Source organism: Neolamprologus multifasciatus, chromosome 20, assembly GCF_963576455.1.
Source record: "Neolamprologus multifasciatus chromosome 20, fNeoMul1.2, whole genome shotgun sequence".
In the NCBI taxonomy this organism is placed as follows: domain Eukaryota; kingdom Metazoa; phylum Chordata; class Actinopteri; order Cichliformes; family Cichlidae; genus Neolamprologus; species Neolamprologus multifasciatus.
Genome location: NC_140458.1, coordinates 15,132,690 through 15,149,948, shown reverse-complemented (window position 1 = coordinate 15,149,948; position 17,259 = coordinate 15,132,690). Strand labels below are relative to the sequence as shown.

Below are 17,259 nucleotides of genomic sequence, written 5' to 3'. Positions count from 1 at the left end.
ATAATTGCCCTGACCAAATAAATTCCAACCATCTCAGCCAAAAACATGTCCCCATGATTTGTCAAAATCCTCCCTATCATCATTAATCCTAGCCAAGAATTTTTCATACGACACCATTTTCAGCATGTTTTGTTTCCACCTATTATATTCTGGAGGAGATGGTTCCTTCCATACACTGAGAATAACTCGAGCCGCTGCAATCACCCCCACCTTTATAACCACAAAGTCGTATTTTGAAACCCCAGGTAACACCGACCGATCCCCTAATAAGCACAGTCTTGGTGACAAGGGTATTATCAAACCAATCCACCTTCCTATTTTGTCCAATACTTTTTGCCAAAAGGGATAAACTTTCCCACATTCCCAAATAGCATGCATAAATGTCCCTGGATCTGAACTACATTTCCAGCATATATTACTGGGACTGATTCCCATTCTATAAAGTTTGGACGGAGTGAAGTACCATCTGTGTATTAATTTATACTGAGTAAATTTACCCCTGGCCTCTCTTATATATTTATCAGAGAATGACAAAATTCTACCTCAATCTTCTTTAGAAATTGCACAACTCAAATCTCTCTGCCATATAATCCTCAAGTTTTCACATATCTCTTTTTTGGATTGTTAAACAGTTTGTAGAAAACAGCTGCTCTATGTGCTGTACTGGACAATTCTAAAAATTCCACCACCATATTAGAGCTTTGAGTAAATTTTCCTTTGGTAATACAATCCCTTATTTGTAAATATTTCCAAAAATTATTTTCTCTTATCAAACCATATTTTTGGGTTATTTCAGCAAATGACATAAACACTCCCCCTGAGTAAAGATCACTTATCCTGTGTATGCCTTTGACAAGCCATTCCTTCCAGAACACTGTTTTTCGCCCAATCTGTACAGCGGTGTTGTTCCATAGCGAGGTATAAGGTTGTCTTAAATGAGATGCTCCACACATCTTGTGGACCTCTACCCAGACAGCTTTAGAATACTCGAGCACTGGGTTATTATGAAAGTCTTGTCCATTAATTGCTGTGCCCTGTGAGAGAACATCCAAGGGTGTAAAAGGGCTCACTAGTTCCTGTTCGATCTCCATCCAGCTCAGCTCAGAGTCCGAACCTGTCCAGTGCTTGGCCAGTCTTGACATTTCAAAAGCTAAATTATCCAACTTCACATTTGGGAGGGCCATTCCCCCAATGTCTTTAGAGGCCCACATTTTCTTTATATTCACTCTTGGCTTCTTGTTATTCCACAAAAAATCTTTAATTAACTTCTCAAATTGACTAAATATGTGTAAAGGAATTCTTACAGGTAACATCATGGAAACATAATTGAACTGTGGGGCCACCATAATTTTAATCACATTAATTTTACCCCATAGTGTAAGATTCAATTTACCCCATTTATCCAGATTTGTTCTTATCTTTAGGAGGAGAGGTTCCATATTTGAAAGCATAATATCCTCTAGTTTGGGTTTTAATAATATTCCTAAATACTTCATACCTGAAGGTAAATACTTAAAATTGAATGGAGTAATGCATCTAGAATGACATGATGCTGATAGTGGCATGCCTTCCGATTTGTACCAGTTTATCTTATAACCTGACAACCTTGAAAATGACTCAACACATGTGAGTAGCGCTGGTAGAGACTGCATGGGATCCGTTAATACTGCTAAGATGTCGTCAGCATATAGAAATAACTTGTGCTCCATACCCCCTGCATGAACACCTCTGACATCCCTGTTAGCTCGAATAGCCAAGGCCAGTGGTTCCAGAAATATTGTGAAAAGTAGCGGGGACAAAGAACACCCCTGCCGGGTCCCGCGAGTGAGATGGAAAAACTCTGACACCAATCCATTTGTCAAAACTGCTGCCCTTGGACTTGCATATACAGTTTTGACCCAATTACAAAATCCAGGCCCAAACCCGAACCTTGCAAGGGTTGTCATAAGGAAGGTATACAAATCTTGATAAAATGATTTAAAAATTGAATTTATTTCTTTTGATGAGGTTACCACTTGGCTGTCTTTCTTAATCATAGATATATTATTTAAATTATCTTGCTGCTTCAGTTGCCTTGCCAATAGTCTACCACTCTTTTCGCCACCTTCATAAAATTTTGTTTTAAGCCTAAATAAGGCATATTCTGCCTTTTTGTTATAAATGTCATTCAGCTGGTATTTTAATTTACATATAGTCTGGTATTTATAATTTGAGTATTGTCTCGCTAAATCCTTCTCCAATTCTCGTATTTCTTTATCTAAGGTTTTTTCCCGTTCTAGATCACTTTTCTTAACTTTTGTTGCATATGCAATTATCTTTCCTCTTATATATGCTTTAGACGTTTCCCAAACTGTGGCTACTTATCTGTGGAACCCATATTGATTTCGAAGAAAATTTTAAGATCCTTTGTTAACTCCTCACTAAAACTTTTGTTCTGCAACAACATCGTGTTAAGCCTCCAGCGACCCCTCTTTGTTCTATCTGTGTTTAAATCAATTTGCAACTCTACCGTGGCATGATCACTAATGGCAATGGCACCAATCTCACAGTCGACAACTGAATCGACCAAAGACTTTGATATTTAGGCGAAATCTATCCTCGAATATGTTTTATGACAATTGGAGTAAAATGTATATTCCCTTGAACTAGGATTAACTAACCTCCAAATGTCTACTAGGCAAAGATCCTCTGTCAGTAAATGAACAGCCTCTCTGTCCCTGGGTGTAGACCTACCCCTGGGTTTGCTTTTATCAATTATCCCATCCATCACCTGGTTGAAATCTCCGGCCAATATTACCTTCCCCTCATGATCCCCTATTATCTTGTTAATTCTGTGAAAGAAATCTGGCTCTTCTTTATTAGGTGCATAAATATTACACAAAACTGTTTGAACCCCATTAATTAAGGCTTCCAAGCATATAATGCGCCCTTCTTTATCATTATATTTTTTCAGCAACACAAAGCTGATTTTTTTATTAATAAGGATCAAAACACCATTTTGTTTACTTGAACTATGAAAAACGGAGCCCACCCAGTCTCGTTTAAATTTTTTGCCTCTTCTTCCCCAGCAATGTGGGATTCCTGAATAAACGCTATATCTGTGTTTTTAGTTTTCAAGTATGTTAAAACCTTCCTCCTTTTAATTGGGTCCCCACATCCTTTTATGTTCCACGATATTATTTTAGTATACCTGTTCATCGCTTTCTAATAGAAATGGGGTAAGGCACACCTTGCGCGCTTTACAACACAACACAAATATATACATAGGCACTCAATATTACAAAACCCATCTGGTCCTATCAAACTAGCCGTCTTTAAAAAAAAAAAACAAACCTGAACAAAACGAACACCCTTCTTTGCATAACAACCCAGAACAACATTGCTAAGCGCCCCCTCCCTCCCCTCCTACCCAATCCCAACTAACTTTAGCTTGAGACACTAAACTGTCCTTGGTCCGTGAGACACGCTAATCGTCCGACAGCAGCACTGCCGCCGCAGCCCCGTTGTGCCCATTGTTTATTTGTTACCTTATTTTAAAATTCACATACACTTCTCCGATCTGTTACATCATGTCCCGCACTCCTCTAAGTCGACTCCTGCAGAAATTTCTCGGCCTCCTTTCCGTCTTTGAATGCTTTCTTTTGTCCGTTCCACGTAAAAATGAGCGTTGCAGGATACATCAGCCTATGCTTCACTTGTAGCTCTCGGAGACGCTTCTTCACCGGGTTGAATGCCTTCCTCTTCTCCGCCAGCTCCCTTGTAACATCTTCAAAGAAGGAAAGCTTGGCGCCTTGCCAATCGACTCCACGCTTCTCTCTGGCCACCCGTAGTACTTTCTCCCTAGCAGATGAACGTAGAAAGCGGACATGTATCACCCTGGGAGGCTCATTAGATTCCGGCATTGGTACAGGGGCACGATGCGCACATTCAATTTCAAATTCACTTCCAGAAAGCTCAAGTGCTTTGGCCAGAATCTCCGTCACATATTTGTCCACGTTCCCGGGTGTCTCCACACCTTCTTTAAGTCCAATAATCCGTACGTTGTTTCTCCTACTACGGTTTTCAAGGTCCTCCACTCGTGACCACAACGCCTCCATCCTTTTCTGGAATTTGTCCACTTTTGCCTCGGTAAGCACGCTGGCATCTTCCATGTCTGAGATATGTTGTTCCGCCTCTCCTAACCTCACTTTTATATCTTCCACCGAATCTTTTAATTCTTTAGTGGCTTCTTTAATAGTGGTGACATCTTTTGCTACGACCTGAAGAGTAGCATTCATTTTCTTAATTTCCTCAAAAATGTCCTTTTTGCTCTCGCTCCCCATACATTCCTCCACTACTGCTGGAGAGGCGGCATCAGATGCAGGTGTATTTTCGGGCGGCTCCGGAGCGAGGCTAATGCTAGCTTGCTTCTTCCTCGTGGTAGCTCCCTTAAAAAAGTTTGCTTTGTTATTACCTGCCATTTTCCAAAGACGGTAATTCTTGAAAAACTTCAAAGTCGACAAGGGGTGTCCAATTTATGACTACAGCTGGAGTGTATGTTTCCAGATTCAGAACATTAATCAACAGGCTTTAGGAGCGCCTCTAGTGTGCGACTATCTTCCTCGGCGGTCCCACGTGACTGTTAGTTTACTTTTATTTTTAACAAGCTTATAGGAGATATCCAATGTATGATTACAACAGACTGGAAACAAATCAATAAAATTACCTGTATAAAATTTCTCCTGCCTCATATTCAACGTAATCTTTTCAGGCATGTCCAGACAGTTTCCACCACAGCTGTTACTTTCATATTGTTTGCTGGAAAACCTGTTTCAGCTGCTTACATTTAGCACATTTCCCTTTCACCAGAAATTGAAAATGAACTACAGTTTTTACAGACAACTACGGTTTTTGTTTTAAAACAATAAAACATTGAAGTATAAGGACAACTTAACAGCAAATAAATAACAAAATTACAGTATGTATTAAACAGTTCAATACATCACAGACTTAAAAGTCAATACATCATATAATTAAAATCAAACAGAAGAGGCCAGAGAAGATGTGTTTTAAGGCTGGGAGACAGGGAGACCGCAATATTGCAAATGCAGTGTAAAAGAGAGTTCCAAAGAAGAGGGACCAGTTAGCTTGCAGCTCTGAAGCCCATGGTGGTCAAGTGAGCAGATGGTACAATGAGACTAACAGAGGAGGAGGATCTTGGATTATAGGAAGGAGTGGCAATGTGCAGAAGATGACAGAGATATAGAGGAGCGAGATTATGGAGAGACTTAAAAGTAAGAAGCAGAATATTAAAATTAACCTGATATTGTATAGGCAGTGAAGAACTTGACAGTAGTTCTGTGGAGCTGGTTATGGTGTTGACATGATGCTCTTAAAATGCAATTTTTGCCTTTTTTTTTTTTTTCTTTGCGCTCCACCTCTATCACTTGCTGGATTTCATTATCAATTTCATTCACCTTTTCAGGAATGAAGATCAAGTTGAAGACTCACTGTTTTGACATACTTGAGATCAAGTGCACATTGCAGAGGCACAAGGGGAAATAACAGGACTTCCAACGAAACTTCTAAAAATAGCAGCTGTGGTGACTGATCCAGAGGTGCAATCAGATAATGACCTTGAATGTGAGATCAGCCACATTTAAATCAGCCAAGGCTTTTGATATTCATGGACCTGTCCTCACAATTCTTTGATCAAAACCTGTTGAAAGACAAGACCCCATTTCTTTGTGACACTGCCGCTAATTGAATGGGGACTCGTCTGAATTGTTTGCGTAATGTTTTTTTGTGACATTACTCTTTTCATGTATAGATATCATCAAACTGCCTCAGTGCTCCCACTTTTTGCAGGTTTTACCTCTATTTGAAGACAGTCTTCTAGGACATCCGTTTTACTGTTTCTTACAAGAAACTCACATAATTTATGTGAAATTCTAATTTTATTATGAATAATCGTCGGACACGTAAGTTTCTTTTTAGATCTTTGCCTGGTGTTACCCAAGTTGCCTAATTGTCTGTAAAACAAAGTGAAGGTAATCTCAACCCGTCTGTTACAGGAATTAGCGACCCAATATAAGGACCACATGCACAGCTGAGCAATTTTCAGGGAAAGTTAAATAGACACATATTAAATTTGAACTTCACATGACAGTTATGCATAAGCAAAGTTAGTGTTTCATTCAAATTGCAGTAGATTCTCTGAGTGTGATGGATAGTAATAGCCCCTCTGTTCAGCCACCTGTGAAAGAACACAAATGCTGGTAGTTATGACTAACAGTGATGAAAAGCTAATGTGTGATCTGCATCAAAAATGCATCCATAAATCTCAAAAGCAAAAAAGCTTCTCAGAACCAGTTCTTAAAATTTTACCACTCTGGAGAGTTATGCTTGCAGACTTTTAACCCTTTTTCACTACAGATGCAATATGAGCTTCCATTTATGATTGGCCTGTGCAGTGCACTTTCTGCTGTTTTGCAGCAGAAATGATGGTTAAGTCTGTTTTTTGTAAATCTGAAGACTTAGTGTGCAAACACAGTGATGTCACTGATATTAAAAAGAAGCTAGATGGAGATTTTAAATCTGTGAATCAATATAGCTAAGTAGAAATATTTTTGGCAACATATCGCTTTTGGTTTTTGATATTTACAGTTTCTCTTCTCTTTGATGGGATCACTGATGGATTGTTTCATGGGGACTAATCCGTATGTCCTTGGTTGTGATACAGTATACTATTTCATGGGTTCTCAGCTAGTGCAATTTTGTGTGTGAGAAACAGAAATGTATGAATTTGATGGCATGAACAATGCATTGAGCCTGCTGCTATCAAGGGGAGATGATGAAACTTTCTTTATGAATTAAATTAAATTAAATTAATTAAAAGTTCAAAGGATTAGTCTGACCTCAGAAGAATCACTGCCTGTGCTCTAGACTATGCTGCTTTCTTAAACTTGTTTAAAGAATTGTTCATAATTGTTTATTTTCATTTTCATTATCAGAGAAATTTTGTTGTGGGTTTTCAAGTCTATTAAAATGCTCTCCATCCTTTTTCTGCTACTCATCTGGTCTGGGTCACCGGGACAGAAGTCTTAGAAGACGTCTTTCCCTCTTCCTGACCACCTGCTCTAAAACACCAAGGTATTTCCAAGCAAGTCAAGAGATGTGGGTTTGACTCGAAGTTTCAATAGCATCCAACTGCCAAGGCTTCTGCCTTTCATCTTTTGTCTCCATGCATTTTCCTTTGACATTGTGTTTTGACCGCCACCCGATCCACATTGCATGGGACACTTACTTCCCTTCTTGAAGGTGTTGGATCCACAGGAGGGCTGGCCCATGTGGCTCATTTGAGTTGAGGCCCAACAACTTTGTGCTTTGTGACAGCTCTCTCCTGAAGTGGGACTATGTTACCTCTGGGTGCAGTAACATAGTCCACTGTTTTTTATACCATAAATGCCTTGTGAATCACATTTAGTTTGACCCCTTCACCCAGGTGTTGAAAAACACTAATCTTAACCTTTGTGATCGCAACAGAACATGGGGCAGGTGCTGAGTGGATCATCTACCAATCTGAAGTGATTTCTGAGTCATGCAGCTTGCTGCAGCTTGTGGAAAAGGATCCTTAGTCAAGATACTGAACTCCGAGTTAACAACAGTGCATTCATCAGAGTTTGTCCTTAGGTATAGATAAAAGCATTGTATGTGTATTGAATGTGTGTGTTTGGGTGAATGAGACTTGAAAGCGCATTGAGTGGTCAAAATTAAACACCAGTCCATTCATCATTTATAAACCCGTCAACCACGGTAAGATGGCAATTCATAAAATTCGGTTAATTTTGTTCTATGTACAGACAGAGCTCTTCTATCTTTCAAGGCAATAACTTTAATTAAATAGTGTTTTCAGCACAATGCAAAAACTTCAAGGACCACATACTTCTCTCACTTTGAGCATGCAATTTTTAAAGGTCTTTTTATGGTTCTTGAAGGATAGCAGACAAAAGAAATCACTTGACTTTTGCTTCTTCCATAAATGAATCGCATGACTACCACTTTCACTAACTGCACTGACTGAACCGGTGACGAAGGGCAGTTGACATCACACCTTCATCACCAAGCAACAATTACACTTTCTTTCACTTCTTTGACAGCTGGTGTAATTCTAAGGTTACCGCCACACATCACTAACCGCAGTATTATTAAAGCAAGGCCAAGAAAAACACTACTGTGGTTGCTAACGTGAATCATCCAACATCCGCTCAGACGTTTAGAAAAGTAAGCCGGTACAGGGCATGAGCATATCCATCCAGCTCACAAAGACACTGGAATCACCAACGCAATCGCATTGCATTCGGCCAGAGATAGGCTGTCTACTAAACACAGTGAGTGACCAAGGCTTCAGGAAAATTGTGAACATGCTGGATGAAAGATCTCGTTCTTTTTCCAAAGTGGAAAAACCTACACTACACATCATAGGGGGATATACAGAGGGCTCTTACAGCTGTTGAGTACATTGCCTCAAATTTCAGTCACATCTGTCATGCAGGTATACTGAATGAAGTTAAACATTTGATTTTTTTGTAGACAAATACAGTGTTTATTCACATGAATTTCAGTGCATTTCCTGGAAGCAAAGATGTTTTCATTAACAGAAATGTGACGCAATGTAAAAAGTGAAACAGAACTGTGGATTTAATTTTCTGATAAGTGTATTTTTCTTCTGAAAGATGCACTAAAGGTGAATATGGAGGAACAAATTTGTCATTGTGTAATGATGTGAAAGCAGTGTTTGTCTTACATGAAAGCGTTATATGAAGGCTGTGTGCAGGCAGGAGTGGTACACTGTAAAAAAAAAAAAAACTGTCAAATTTACGGTAAAATACCGGCAGCTGTGGTTGCCAGGAATATACCGTGAAAAAAATGTGGAATCTGTAAAAGACAATACGGTATACTGGTTTTGTAACCCTAAATTTTAAGGTAGACAACGTATTATTTTACCAAAATCATGATAGAAAAAAACAAATATATTTGTCAATTATACAGCAATTTAATGTAAAAAATGCAACTTTCCATAGCTTTTTACGGATATTTGCAGTAAAAAAAAGTTATAATATAATAATATTTACAGTAATTTGTTGTTAATTTAACAGTAATAGGATAGACCCTATTATTGTAAATAACTGTAAAAATAACAGAAATATGTTAAACCTTATTAAAACCTTTGACAGTAAAAAACACAGTGAAATTGTATAACAAATTACAGCATTTTATTTTGACCAGATACATTTTACGGTAAATTCCTGGCAACCACAGCTGCCGGTATTTTACCGCTAAAAATACAGTACAATATGAGGAACATAAATGGTTTACCGTACATTGTACATTTGCAACCGCTAAATATAGAAAAATCTAAAGATGCTCATATATAACCAAGGTAGTGACTATTACTGATAAACAATGAGAAAATTTGACATACCATTTGAAAACAGACTAAACATATCATTTTCTCTATTCCTACAAAACAGCATAGATCTTGAGAATACAGCATGTGTCCATATATATGGCTGGTAATCCATGGAGGAATGAATAAACATGAAACAAAATATTACCTGCCCCTGACCTATCAACAGTAATGAGTCACTGGGTCCTGCCTTGGTGAAGGAAAGGACTCAGTGGAGTTTCTAATGCGCATGGTGTCGAAGATACAAGCTCTGCAGGAGTACTTCAATGTCCATCAGGAGTTCACTTTGGACTGGCAGGATCCCCTCTGCAGCAAAAAATGGACAAAGTTTGATCAGTGCTTGAGCAAAATGCACAGAAATGAACAAAACGTGCTGCCAAAAATAGATCTAATGATAAATGATTTCTTAAGTGTAAAATATACAGTTCTTAAAGGATAGCTATTGTCAAAATGCAACCTGGGCTGTTTTTTTTTTGTTTTTTTTTACTGTAAACGAGACAAACATATATCTAAAAGCATAATTACGACAAACGAGCCGTTTTTTTTTTTTTGTTTTTTTTTTTTTGCCTGTCCCGTTTGGTTCTTTTGCCATCAGAATTATTGTCTAAAGGCGAAGAAAGATGCCCAACGGATTTTCTTTACCAAATTGACCATCCCAGCTTTGCCGTAATGGTCCATTTGATTCACCTTTTATTCTTTATTTTATTTTCACTTGCTGAATACGGGACAGACTTGACTGGGGGAAAGAAAAGGGAGAAAGAAAGAGGGGAAGAAAAACAGTTGAGAAGAGGGACGGGGGAGAAGGGCAAAAAACAAAAACCAACAGAATAAGCAGAAGAAAAAAAAAAAAAAAAAAAAAAAAAAAAAAATACATATATCGATCACCTGGATCACCTGTTGAGAAAGAAAAAAGAAAACAAGCAGAAGAAAACGAGAGTAATACAATAAACCACATCACAATGATATATGGGAATATGACAGTAAATACTAAATATTAAACATTATTGTGCAGCACGCAAGATCGACAGCACAGTGTGCATCGAGGTAGGAGCCAAAAAGGGTGTAGTTTGTGTGTGTGATCACCCGTGTGTACACCTGTGAGCATGGACGCGCTTGTTTTCTTAAAAGGTTCCCTCATGTAATGATCTGCTAGAGGGTGTGGGGGGCCACTGCCCCGTCCTCCAGGGCATGAAGCAGGTATGGAGGAGATCAAAACCCCAGACATCCAGAGGCCCCCAGAACACAAGAGACCAAGGAAGACCAACAGAGGGGCAGCCGCGCCACTGTCCCAGAAAGAGCTGAGGAGAGTCCCAGATGAGGGGTCACCCAGCAGCCACGGAGCAGAAGCCAGGGGGGGCTGCAGTGACGTGCCCGTGAGCTCCGCCGGCAGCCAGCTGTGCCTGAGTGACCGAGCCCCAGGCCGAGAGGCCGGGGGCACCCCACCTCCGAAGTGGCCCAAGCGAGCCCCAGGCTCCAGGCCCCGATAAGCAGCCGCCAAGGAGTGAGCCGGTGTGTACCCGGACGCCCACCCCCGGACACAAAGAACCACCAACGCACCGACGTCTGAGGGAGTCCGCCCCCGGCAGGGGAAGTGGTGGGGGGAGATAGGCCTCCAAACCTTGGAGGGCCTGAGCTGTCCTCAGAGAGGTGGCATCTGATACCCAACCTGACATACAGACACAGACATACAGGCACACACAGATACAAACATCCATTCCCACCCTCATGCTCTCATATGCACTTACTCCACACTCAACCAACGTGGAGACAGACATAAAGAGACGCTGTACACACAATCACACTCCCCAAGCGTACTCTACGAACCGGGTCTAGGTACCCTTGCCCCTGGAGGGGGGAACTGCACCCAGACCCAGGTTGTGTTACCCTTTTCCCTGCAGTGGGGAGAAGCAGACCGCCCCGACTCCGCAGCAGCAGGGAGGCCCCACACTCCGGACCCCAGTCGGACGGCCAACTCCTCCTCCTAGCCCCCCTGCTCCAGCAGAAAGCAGAGAACGAGGGTGAGAGAAGACTCCTAACCTCCCTCCACCCGCTCATTGTAGTGTTGATGTATGTGTGTTCTAAGGTGCGTTTAAAACCCAAAAACGAGCCGTTTTTGAGATTGACCGTGATTTTGTTTTGTGGTCAATAGCCAGTGAATGGGAATACTAGGGGGCCGGGGCATAAATTTGAGCACATCAAAATCGATACAGTAAAAAAAATAAATTAAAAAAAAAACAGCCCAGGTTGCGTTTTGGCAATAGTTATCCTTTAAATCTACTTATGTAAAAGTGATACATAGACAACGCAGCCCTAATCACAATCAGAATTTGTTGGAAAACATATTTAAGTTTCCTATTGATTTATCAGAGAACTTGAAGTTAATGGCTGAATGCATGGTGATGAGACCTATCATTCAATCTACATTTTATAGCGTATGAAACTGCTCACCTAGACATGAACCTGAGCTCGGCTGATTAAGATTAGTGTCTCCTGTCCATCTTTCTTTAGCAAAACTTGAATAATACCACTGCTTACCTCTTATTGAATCTTTGGGTGCAGACTTAATTGAAGAGCCTCGTATAAACAGGCAGGGTGTGATGTTTAGGGAAACCAAAGAATACAGGCGCCATCATTTCTGCCAGAAGACTCATGGGGTGCAACGAAGCTTTCATTGTGGACTGGCTAGATACCTTCTGCATTCAGAAAGAAAACAAGAAGGGCATACACCATAAACAATAATAACTGACAAAAATAATGAGACAAGAAATGAAAGTAACAAAATAAGTGCAAATCAAGTTTCCCTGTGTTGCAGTGTAGCTGAATGTTTTTCAACAATTTGATTTACGGTAAAACACATACCAAATATTTCCAGCCAAGGTTTGTTTCAATCTTCAGCATGTTTTTCCTGCCATTGTCTTGAAACCGTTTCATCTGTCCCTCTCATTCAATGCTGTTTACAAAAACAAAACAGCAATATTGTAAAGGGAAAAAGGAAAATGAATTTAATGGGGAAAAAAAAGAACAAAAGATTATGACCTGAAATCTCACCATTTCCTGAGAGTCACAGGTCCTTTGAGTATCCTTATGGTTTCTGCTCAAATTCAGTGTCTGAAAAGGGCAGGAACAAAACAAACCTTTTTAATCATAATAAAGACAAAATAAGATTTAGAGACAGTGCCACATCATAAGCCAAAACTCCCTCAAAGATATCATGACCTAGACATGGTGGCAAGCCTGGCATACAAACGTTGAAGTATTTCAGTGAATTGAACACTGACCTGAACTTCACTCTTTCGACGTCTGGTGTATTGTCAATCTGGAGGCGATCAACAGCAGAGTTGTAGTTCTCTTTGGTATGTTCTGGTCCACACAGATTTGGGTCAGCACCCTGAAATTCAGATTTAGTTATCAGGCAGTACCTGCAGAAGTGCTTTGAAGAACTAAAGTTTTCAGTGAAGCCACCAATACAGTGAGAACCCAGATTATCACCAGCAATGCAAAACAAAGTTCCTTTGACTCTAGTTTCATCTGATGCAACAATCCCACTGTCCTCCAATTCTTTCAAGTCTGCCAGTAATTCAGAGAACACATTAGCATGACCAAACTCTTTAAAATCTTTCTCCCTGCACAGTAAAACAAGAGACATGTGATCTGTGTCTGAGCGTACATGAAGTGGCAAGTTTGCCACTGATGCATATACAGCTAATACCTTGTGTTTTGTCCTTGCAGAGCCTAAAGGGTTAACGACTTCAAAGGCATCCTGGTAGAGTACTAGCTTGAGACATGATGGGTTTTGACCAAAAAAAATCATTTGATTTAAACAGCTTACTATCACTTATGTCACACAGAACATCAGCAGGAGGCTCAGTAGAGGGCTCTTCTGATTTCTGCCACAGATCAGACTCTAGCAGACATCTCAAAGTCTCTCTTAAAGGCACATAATAGGCAAACCTATCTTTTCTGTTTTCATCTCTCCCTAAAAATATTTTCTTTGGTTCCACATAGTTGAAGGCTTTTTTAAAGGTCTGAGCTCTGGAGTGCACTGTCCTCAATGGCCCGGTATGACATGCAGAAAAAAGATCATAGCTTTTGACAGACTCGCAAACTTTGTTGATGTCCTCCTCTGATAATGATGTGTCATCTTTTAACAGTGATGCAAGTTTACCCAAACTGTATGTCTGTCCCAACTCATGTATGTTCTGCATTTCCTCCACAATGTTCTGTATGGTTGAAGCAGGCAGTCAGAAACTGACCCTGCAATTTTAAGTAGAATAGTGAAACGTTTCTCAGGAAAAGATCACAGAATTCAGGGGGCATTTCCATGTTATCTTCATCTGTAATAGACTGTGCAGCAGGCTCGGAAATCAAGGGTACAAAGTCATCTGATGTGGTTGGAACAGATGATGATTGACATGCAGACTCTCTATATAAATCACCAATGCTGCTGTCTGAAAACTCTCTGTGTTTATGTGACATGTGAGCAGTAAAAGATGATTTAACTCTAAAGGTATTTATGCATCCTCTTACTGGACAAGTGACCACGTGTCCTTCCACAATATGGCTCTTCAGATGAGCTATTAACTCTTTAGAGTTCTGACACTGACATTCACACATCGCCATTGCACATGTAAACGAAGAAACCACCGCCACACCAGTGACATGGGTGGGGGCAGAGTGTCTTCGGTAAAAATGAGCCTTAAACTAGTGATGGGATTTCCGGTTCTTTTTAGAGATCCGGCTCTTTCGGCTCGGTTCACTAAAAAGAGCCGGTTCTTTCGGCTCCGAACCGGCTCTTCAGGTTGTTTTGTTGCTTTAATTATTCAATCATTAACAATAATATAAAATTATGCAGAAAAGGAATTACTAATGTAAAAAAAGTGGTTTTATTTATATATGTTTATATATGGCCCCTGGAGACAAAGCACGTACAAACTCTAAAGCATATACAAACTCCAAAAAGCACGTACAAACTCCAAAACACATTTCTAGCGTTTACTGAACTTCCAAAACAGAGCTACCCAGATCACTTAAATTACACAATTGAAAGCATGTGTGTATTGTTTGTGTATTTATAGACAAGCACTCATATTTATACAAATAATTTTAAAAAAAAGTTCATTTACCTGTTACTACCACACCCCAAATCCGGTTGTTGATACTTCCTGGCTTGTGTAGCCACGAGGTAACAAAAGCTCAACACTGCGCCCTAGCATCCTGGAGCACTTCTGTTGTCTTTTGTACGTGATTCTGAGTTTGTACGTGCTTCTGAGTTTTTACGTGTTTTGGAGTTTTTACGCGTTTTAGAGTTTGTACATGTTTTGGAGTTTGGAGTTAAATATACTTTATTTATTCACTCCACATAAAATGTAATAAATAAATCATATAATACAAAAAACAACTATTTACATTTTAAACTTTTAACTATTTCAATTTTCAGCTTTTTCCTTTTAAACAAATTTAACGTGAAACAACAGAAAACACTGCAAACCACAACACAATTAAATATAAATGAAAATATTAAAACAAAAAGAAGATGCACATTCTCTGTCATATGGGCCTGCATGATTTCTGAATCCTTTATCATCTGCAACTGAAAATAGTGGATGATTACTATACCTTTCTAATGTGACGTTGTTGTCCCTCGCTCTCTTTCGCTCTGGCTCTGTTCCTGTGCTGCTGCAAGTGTAACTAACGCCCCTCCCCCCTCTGCCCAGCGCAAAGTACAGGCCGCGCGTGCGGAGTTTAGCGAAAAAAAGGGCGACAGAGAGGGTGAGACAAAGAAAGAAAAAACCTCACGGCTCCCAATAAGGAGCCGGTTCGCGTCGTTCACTTCAAAGACCCGGCTCTAAGAGCCATTTCGTTCGCGAACGACCCATCACTACCTTAAACGCGCCATACCTGGTGTATGTCTGCTTGCAGCCTGCTTCAATACACCGAAAGAAACAACATGGCTCATTCCGATGCAGTTTACAATGAAGCACGTAGCCCCTTGATGACTGAACTACCTTACCACAGAAATTACAGGTTAACATAACTCCATGTACTTTGGTAATTCCTCCATAGTGAATTAAGCACGCCAAACACAGAAACTAATCCAGAGCAATGCTTCCCTCGCAACAGTAATGCTAACTCAGCTCACAAATGCTAACTAAATTCACAACCTCACTCATAAAAAACAAATGCTAAAATTATCTATAAACGCTGGGCTGGTGGATTTTTATAACAGAGATAACTTGAAGTTGCATGTACTCACCTCACCTCGAACTAATTGTAAGCTGCCAGGATGTCTACAAATTCCGAAGATGCTGTGGTCCAAGCAGCAATAAATGGCGCTAAAATATGAGTTCAAAACTGTGTCCGTTAGCGAAGCCAACTTGAGTCTCCTGCATGAAAAAAAGAGCGGTTGGCACGCAGCTCAGCAGCGCGCCGCGCTATTGGTCATTTTCAGGTGACGTCATCCCGCAATGTAATGCCGCTCTTTGTTTCTTTAGGAGGAGGTTCGAATTTGATCAGAAGTCACGTCTGCAGACCGCTGCAGCCACGTCTTGCCTTGCTTCCCCTTTTTTTGGTGAAATGGTACGCTCATACTGCACAATGTTACTACCAGAATTTTTTTTTCTCTGCAATTCGAACGTAAAACGTCTGTACACAGTTTACCAGCAGTTTAGCTACCAATCAACAGCGATCACACAAACTCAAAATTTAAGGCGGACCCACTTAAGGTGGTCTGATAATATGGCGTGAAACACAACAACATAAAGTTGTTTTAAAATAATAATTAAAAAAGATTATTGAAATCAATTTTATTCACAACCATGAACTTTATTTTTAACATCTTCTTTTGCTGTTGATTTTTTTTTTATCAGAAGGTTAACAATGATATACTGCAGGCCTAACTTTTAATCTGTATATCAGTATCTGAATTTTAAAATAAAAAAAAAAATACTATCAATTTTACTGTCTTTCACTGCTGATATTTGCTTTTTTTTTTTTTTAAATGGTATTTACTGGTTGTATTATTACAGTGGACCCTATTTTTTAACATCTTGCTTCTGTAAAAATGAATGTTTTTGTTTGATTAAAAATCTACAGCTTTATACTGTGAATTCCAATGTGCACAACCCCAAAAGATGTAGTTTTACTCAAATAATACCGTAAAATCTAAGTTTTTCAGACATTTTCAACATTACAATATTTAATTGTAAAATGTATGCATATTTATTTGTTTTCACAGAAAATATATATAATTTCAACATTTTATTACAGTAAAAAACAAAGTTTTATCCAGTCTCACAATTAACGGTTATTCAATCTATTTAATACAGTAAAAGGAAGTTTTTGGTTTTACGCTCCATTACCGTTGGAATTTGACGGTGTTTTGCTGTATATTTTACTGACTTTTGTTACAGTGTAGTAGGAGGACCCAATGTGCACACACTCAGAGGCGGAACGTGAACTCAGAAGGGCAACAAAACTAGGAATACAAAATACACTTACGCAGACAGAATACACAGCTAGATAAGGGTAGATCGCAACACGGACAAACTGAATCACAGGGCTTAAATACATAGAGGGAGCAATCAGGGAATGAGTAACAGGAGGGAAACACAGCTGGGGCAAATCAGGCCTAACAAGACAAAGGAAGCGCAACCAGACGCATTTACATGAGACACGGACTTTCAAAGTAAAACAGGAAACATAACACAGACTGAACTTACAGACTTAGAGACGTGGGACCAGGGCAGACACAGACACGGAGATATAGCCGACAGGGGAGACAGCAACTAAGGATTACACAGAGACATAAACCA

The 17,259-nt window shown here is 39.7% G+C and overlaps 1 long non-coding RNA gene across 3 annotated transcripts; it reads right to left on the bottom strand.

The window, feature by feature from the left end:
- Nucleotides 1-11,680: 11,680 nt before the first annotated feature.
- LOC146494663 (uncharacterized) lies at nt 11,681-16,861 on the bottom strand. 3 transcript variants are annotated; one of them, XR_014871687.1, is made up of 5 exons: nt 15,347-16,861; nt 12,727-12,836; nt 12,497-12,556; nt 12,308-12,398; nt 11,681-12,141 (listed from the first exon to the last, which is right to left on the bottom strand). It is a non-coding gene; the product is annotated as an uncharacterized LOC146494663 (long non-coding RNA). The 3 variants fall into 3 exon arrangements; XR_014871688.1 differs by having other exon boundaries at nt 12,485-12,556; nt 15,702-16,861; XR_014871686.1 differs by having other exon boundaries at nt 15,702-16,457.
- Between the last annotated feature and the right edge of the window lie 398 nt (nt 16,862-17,259).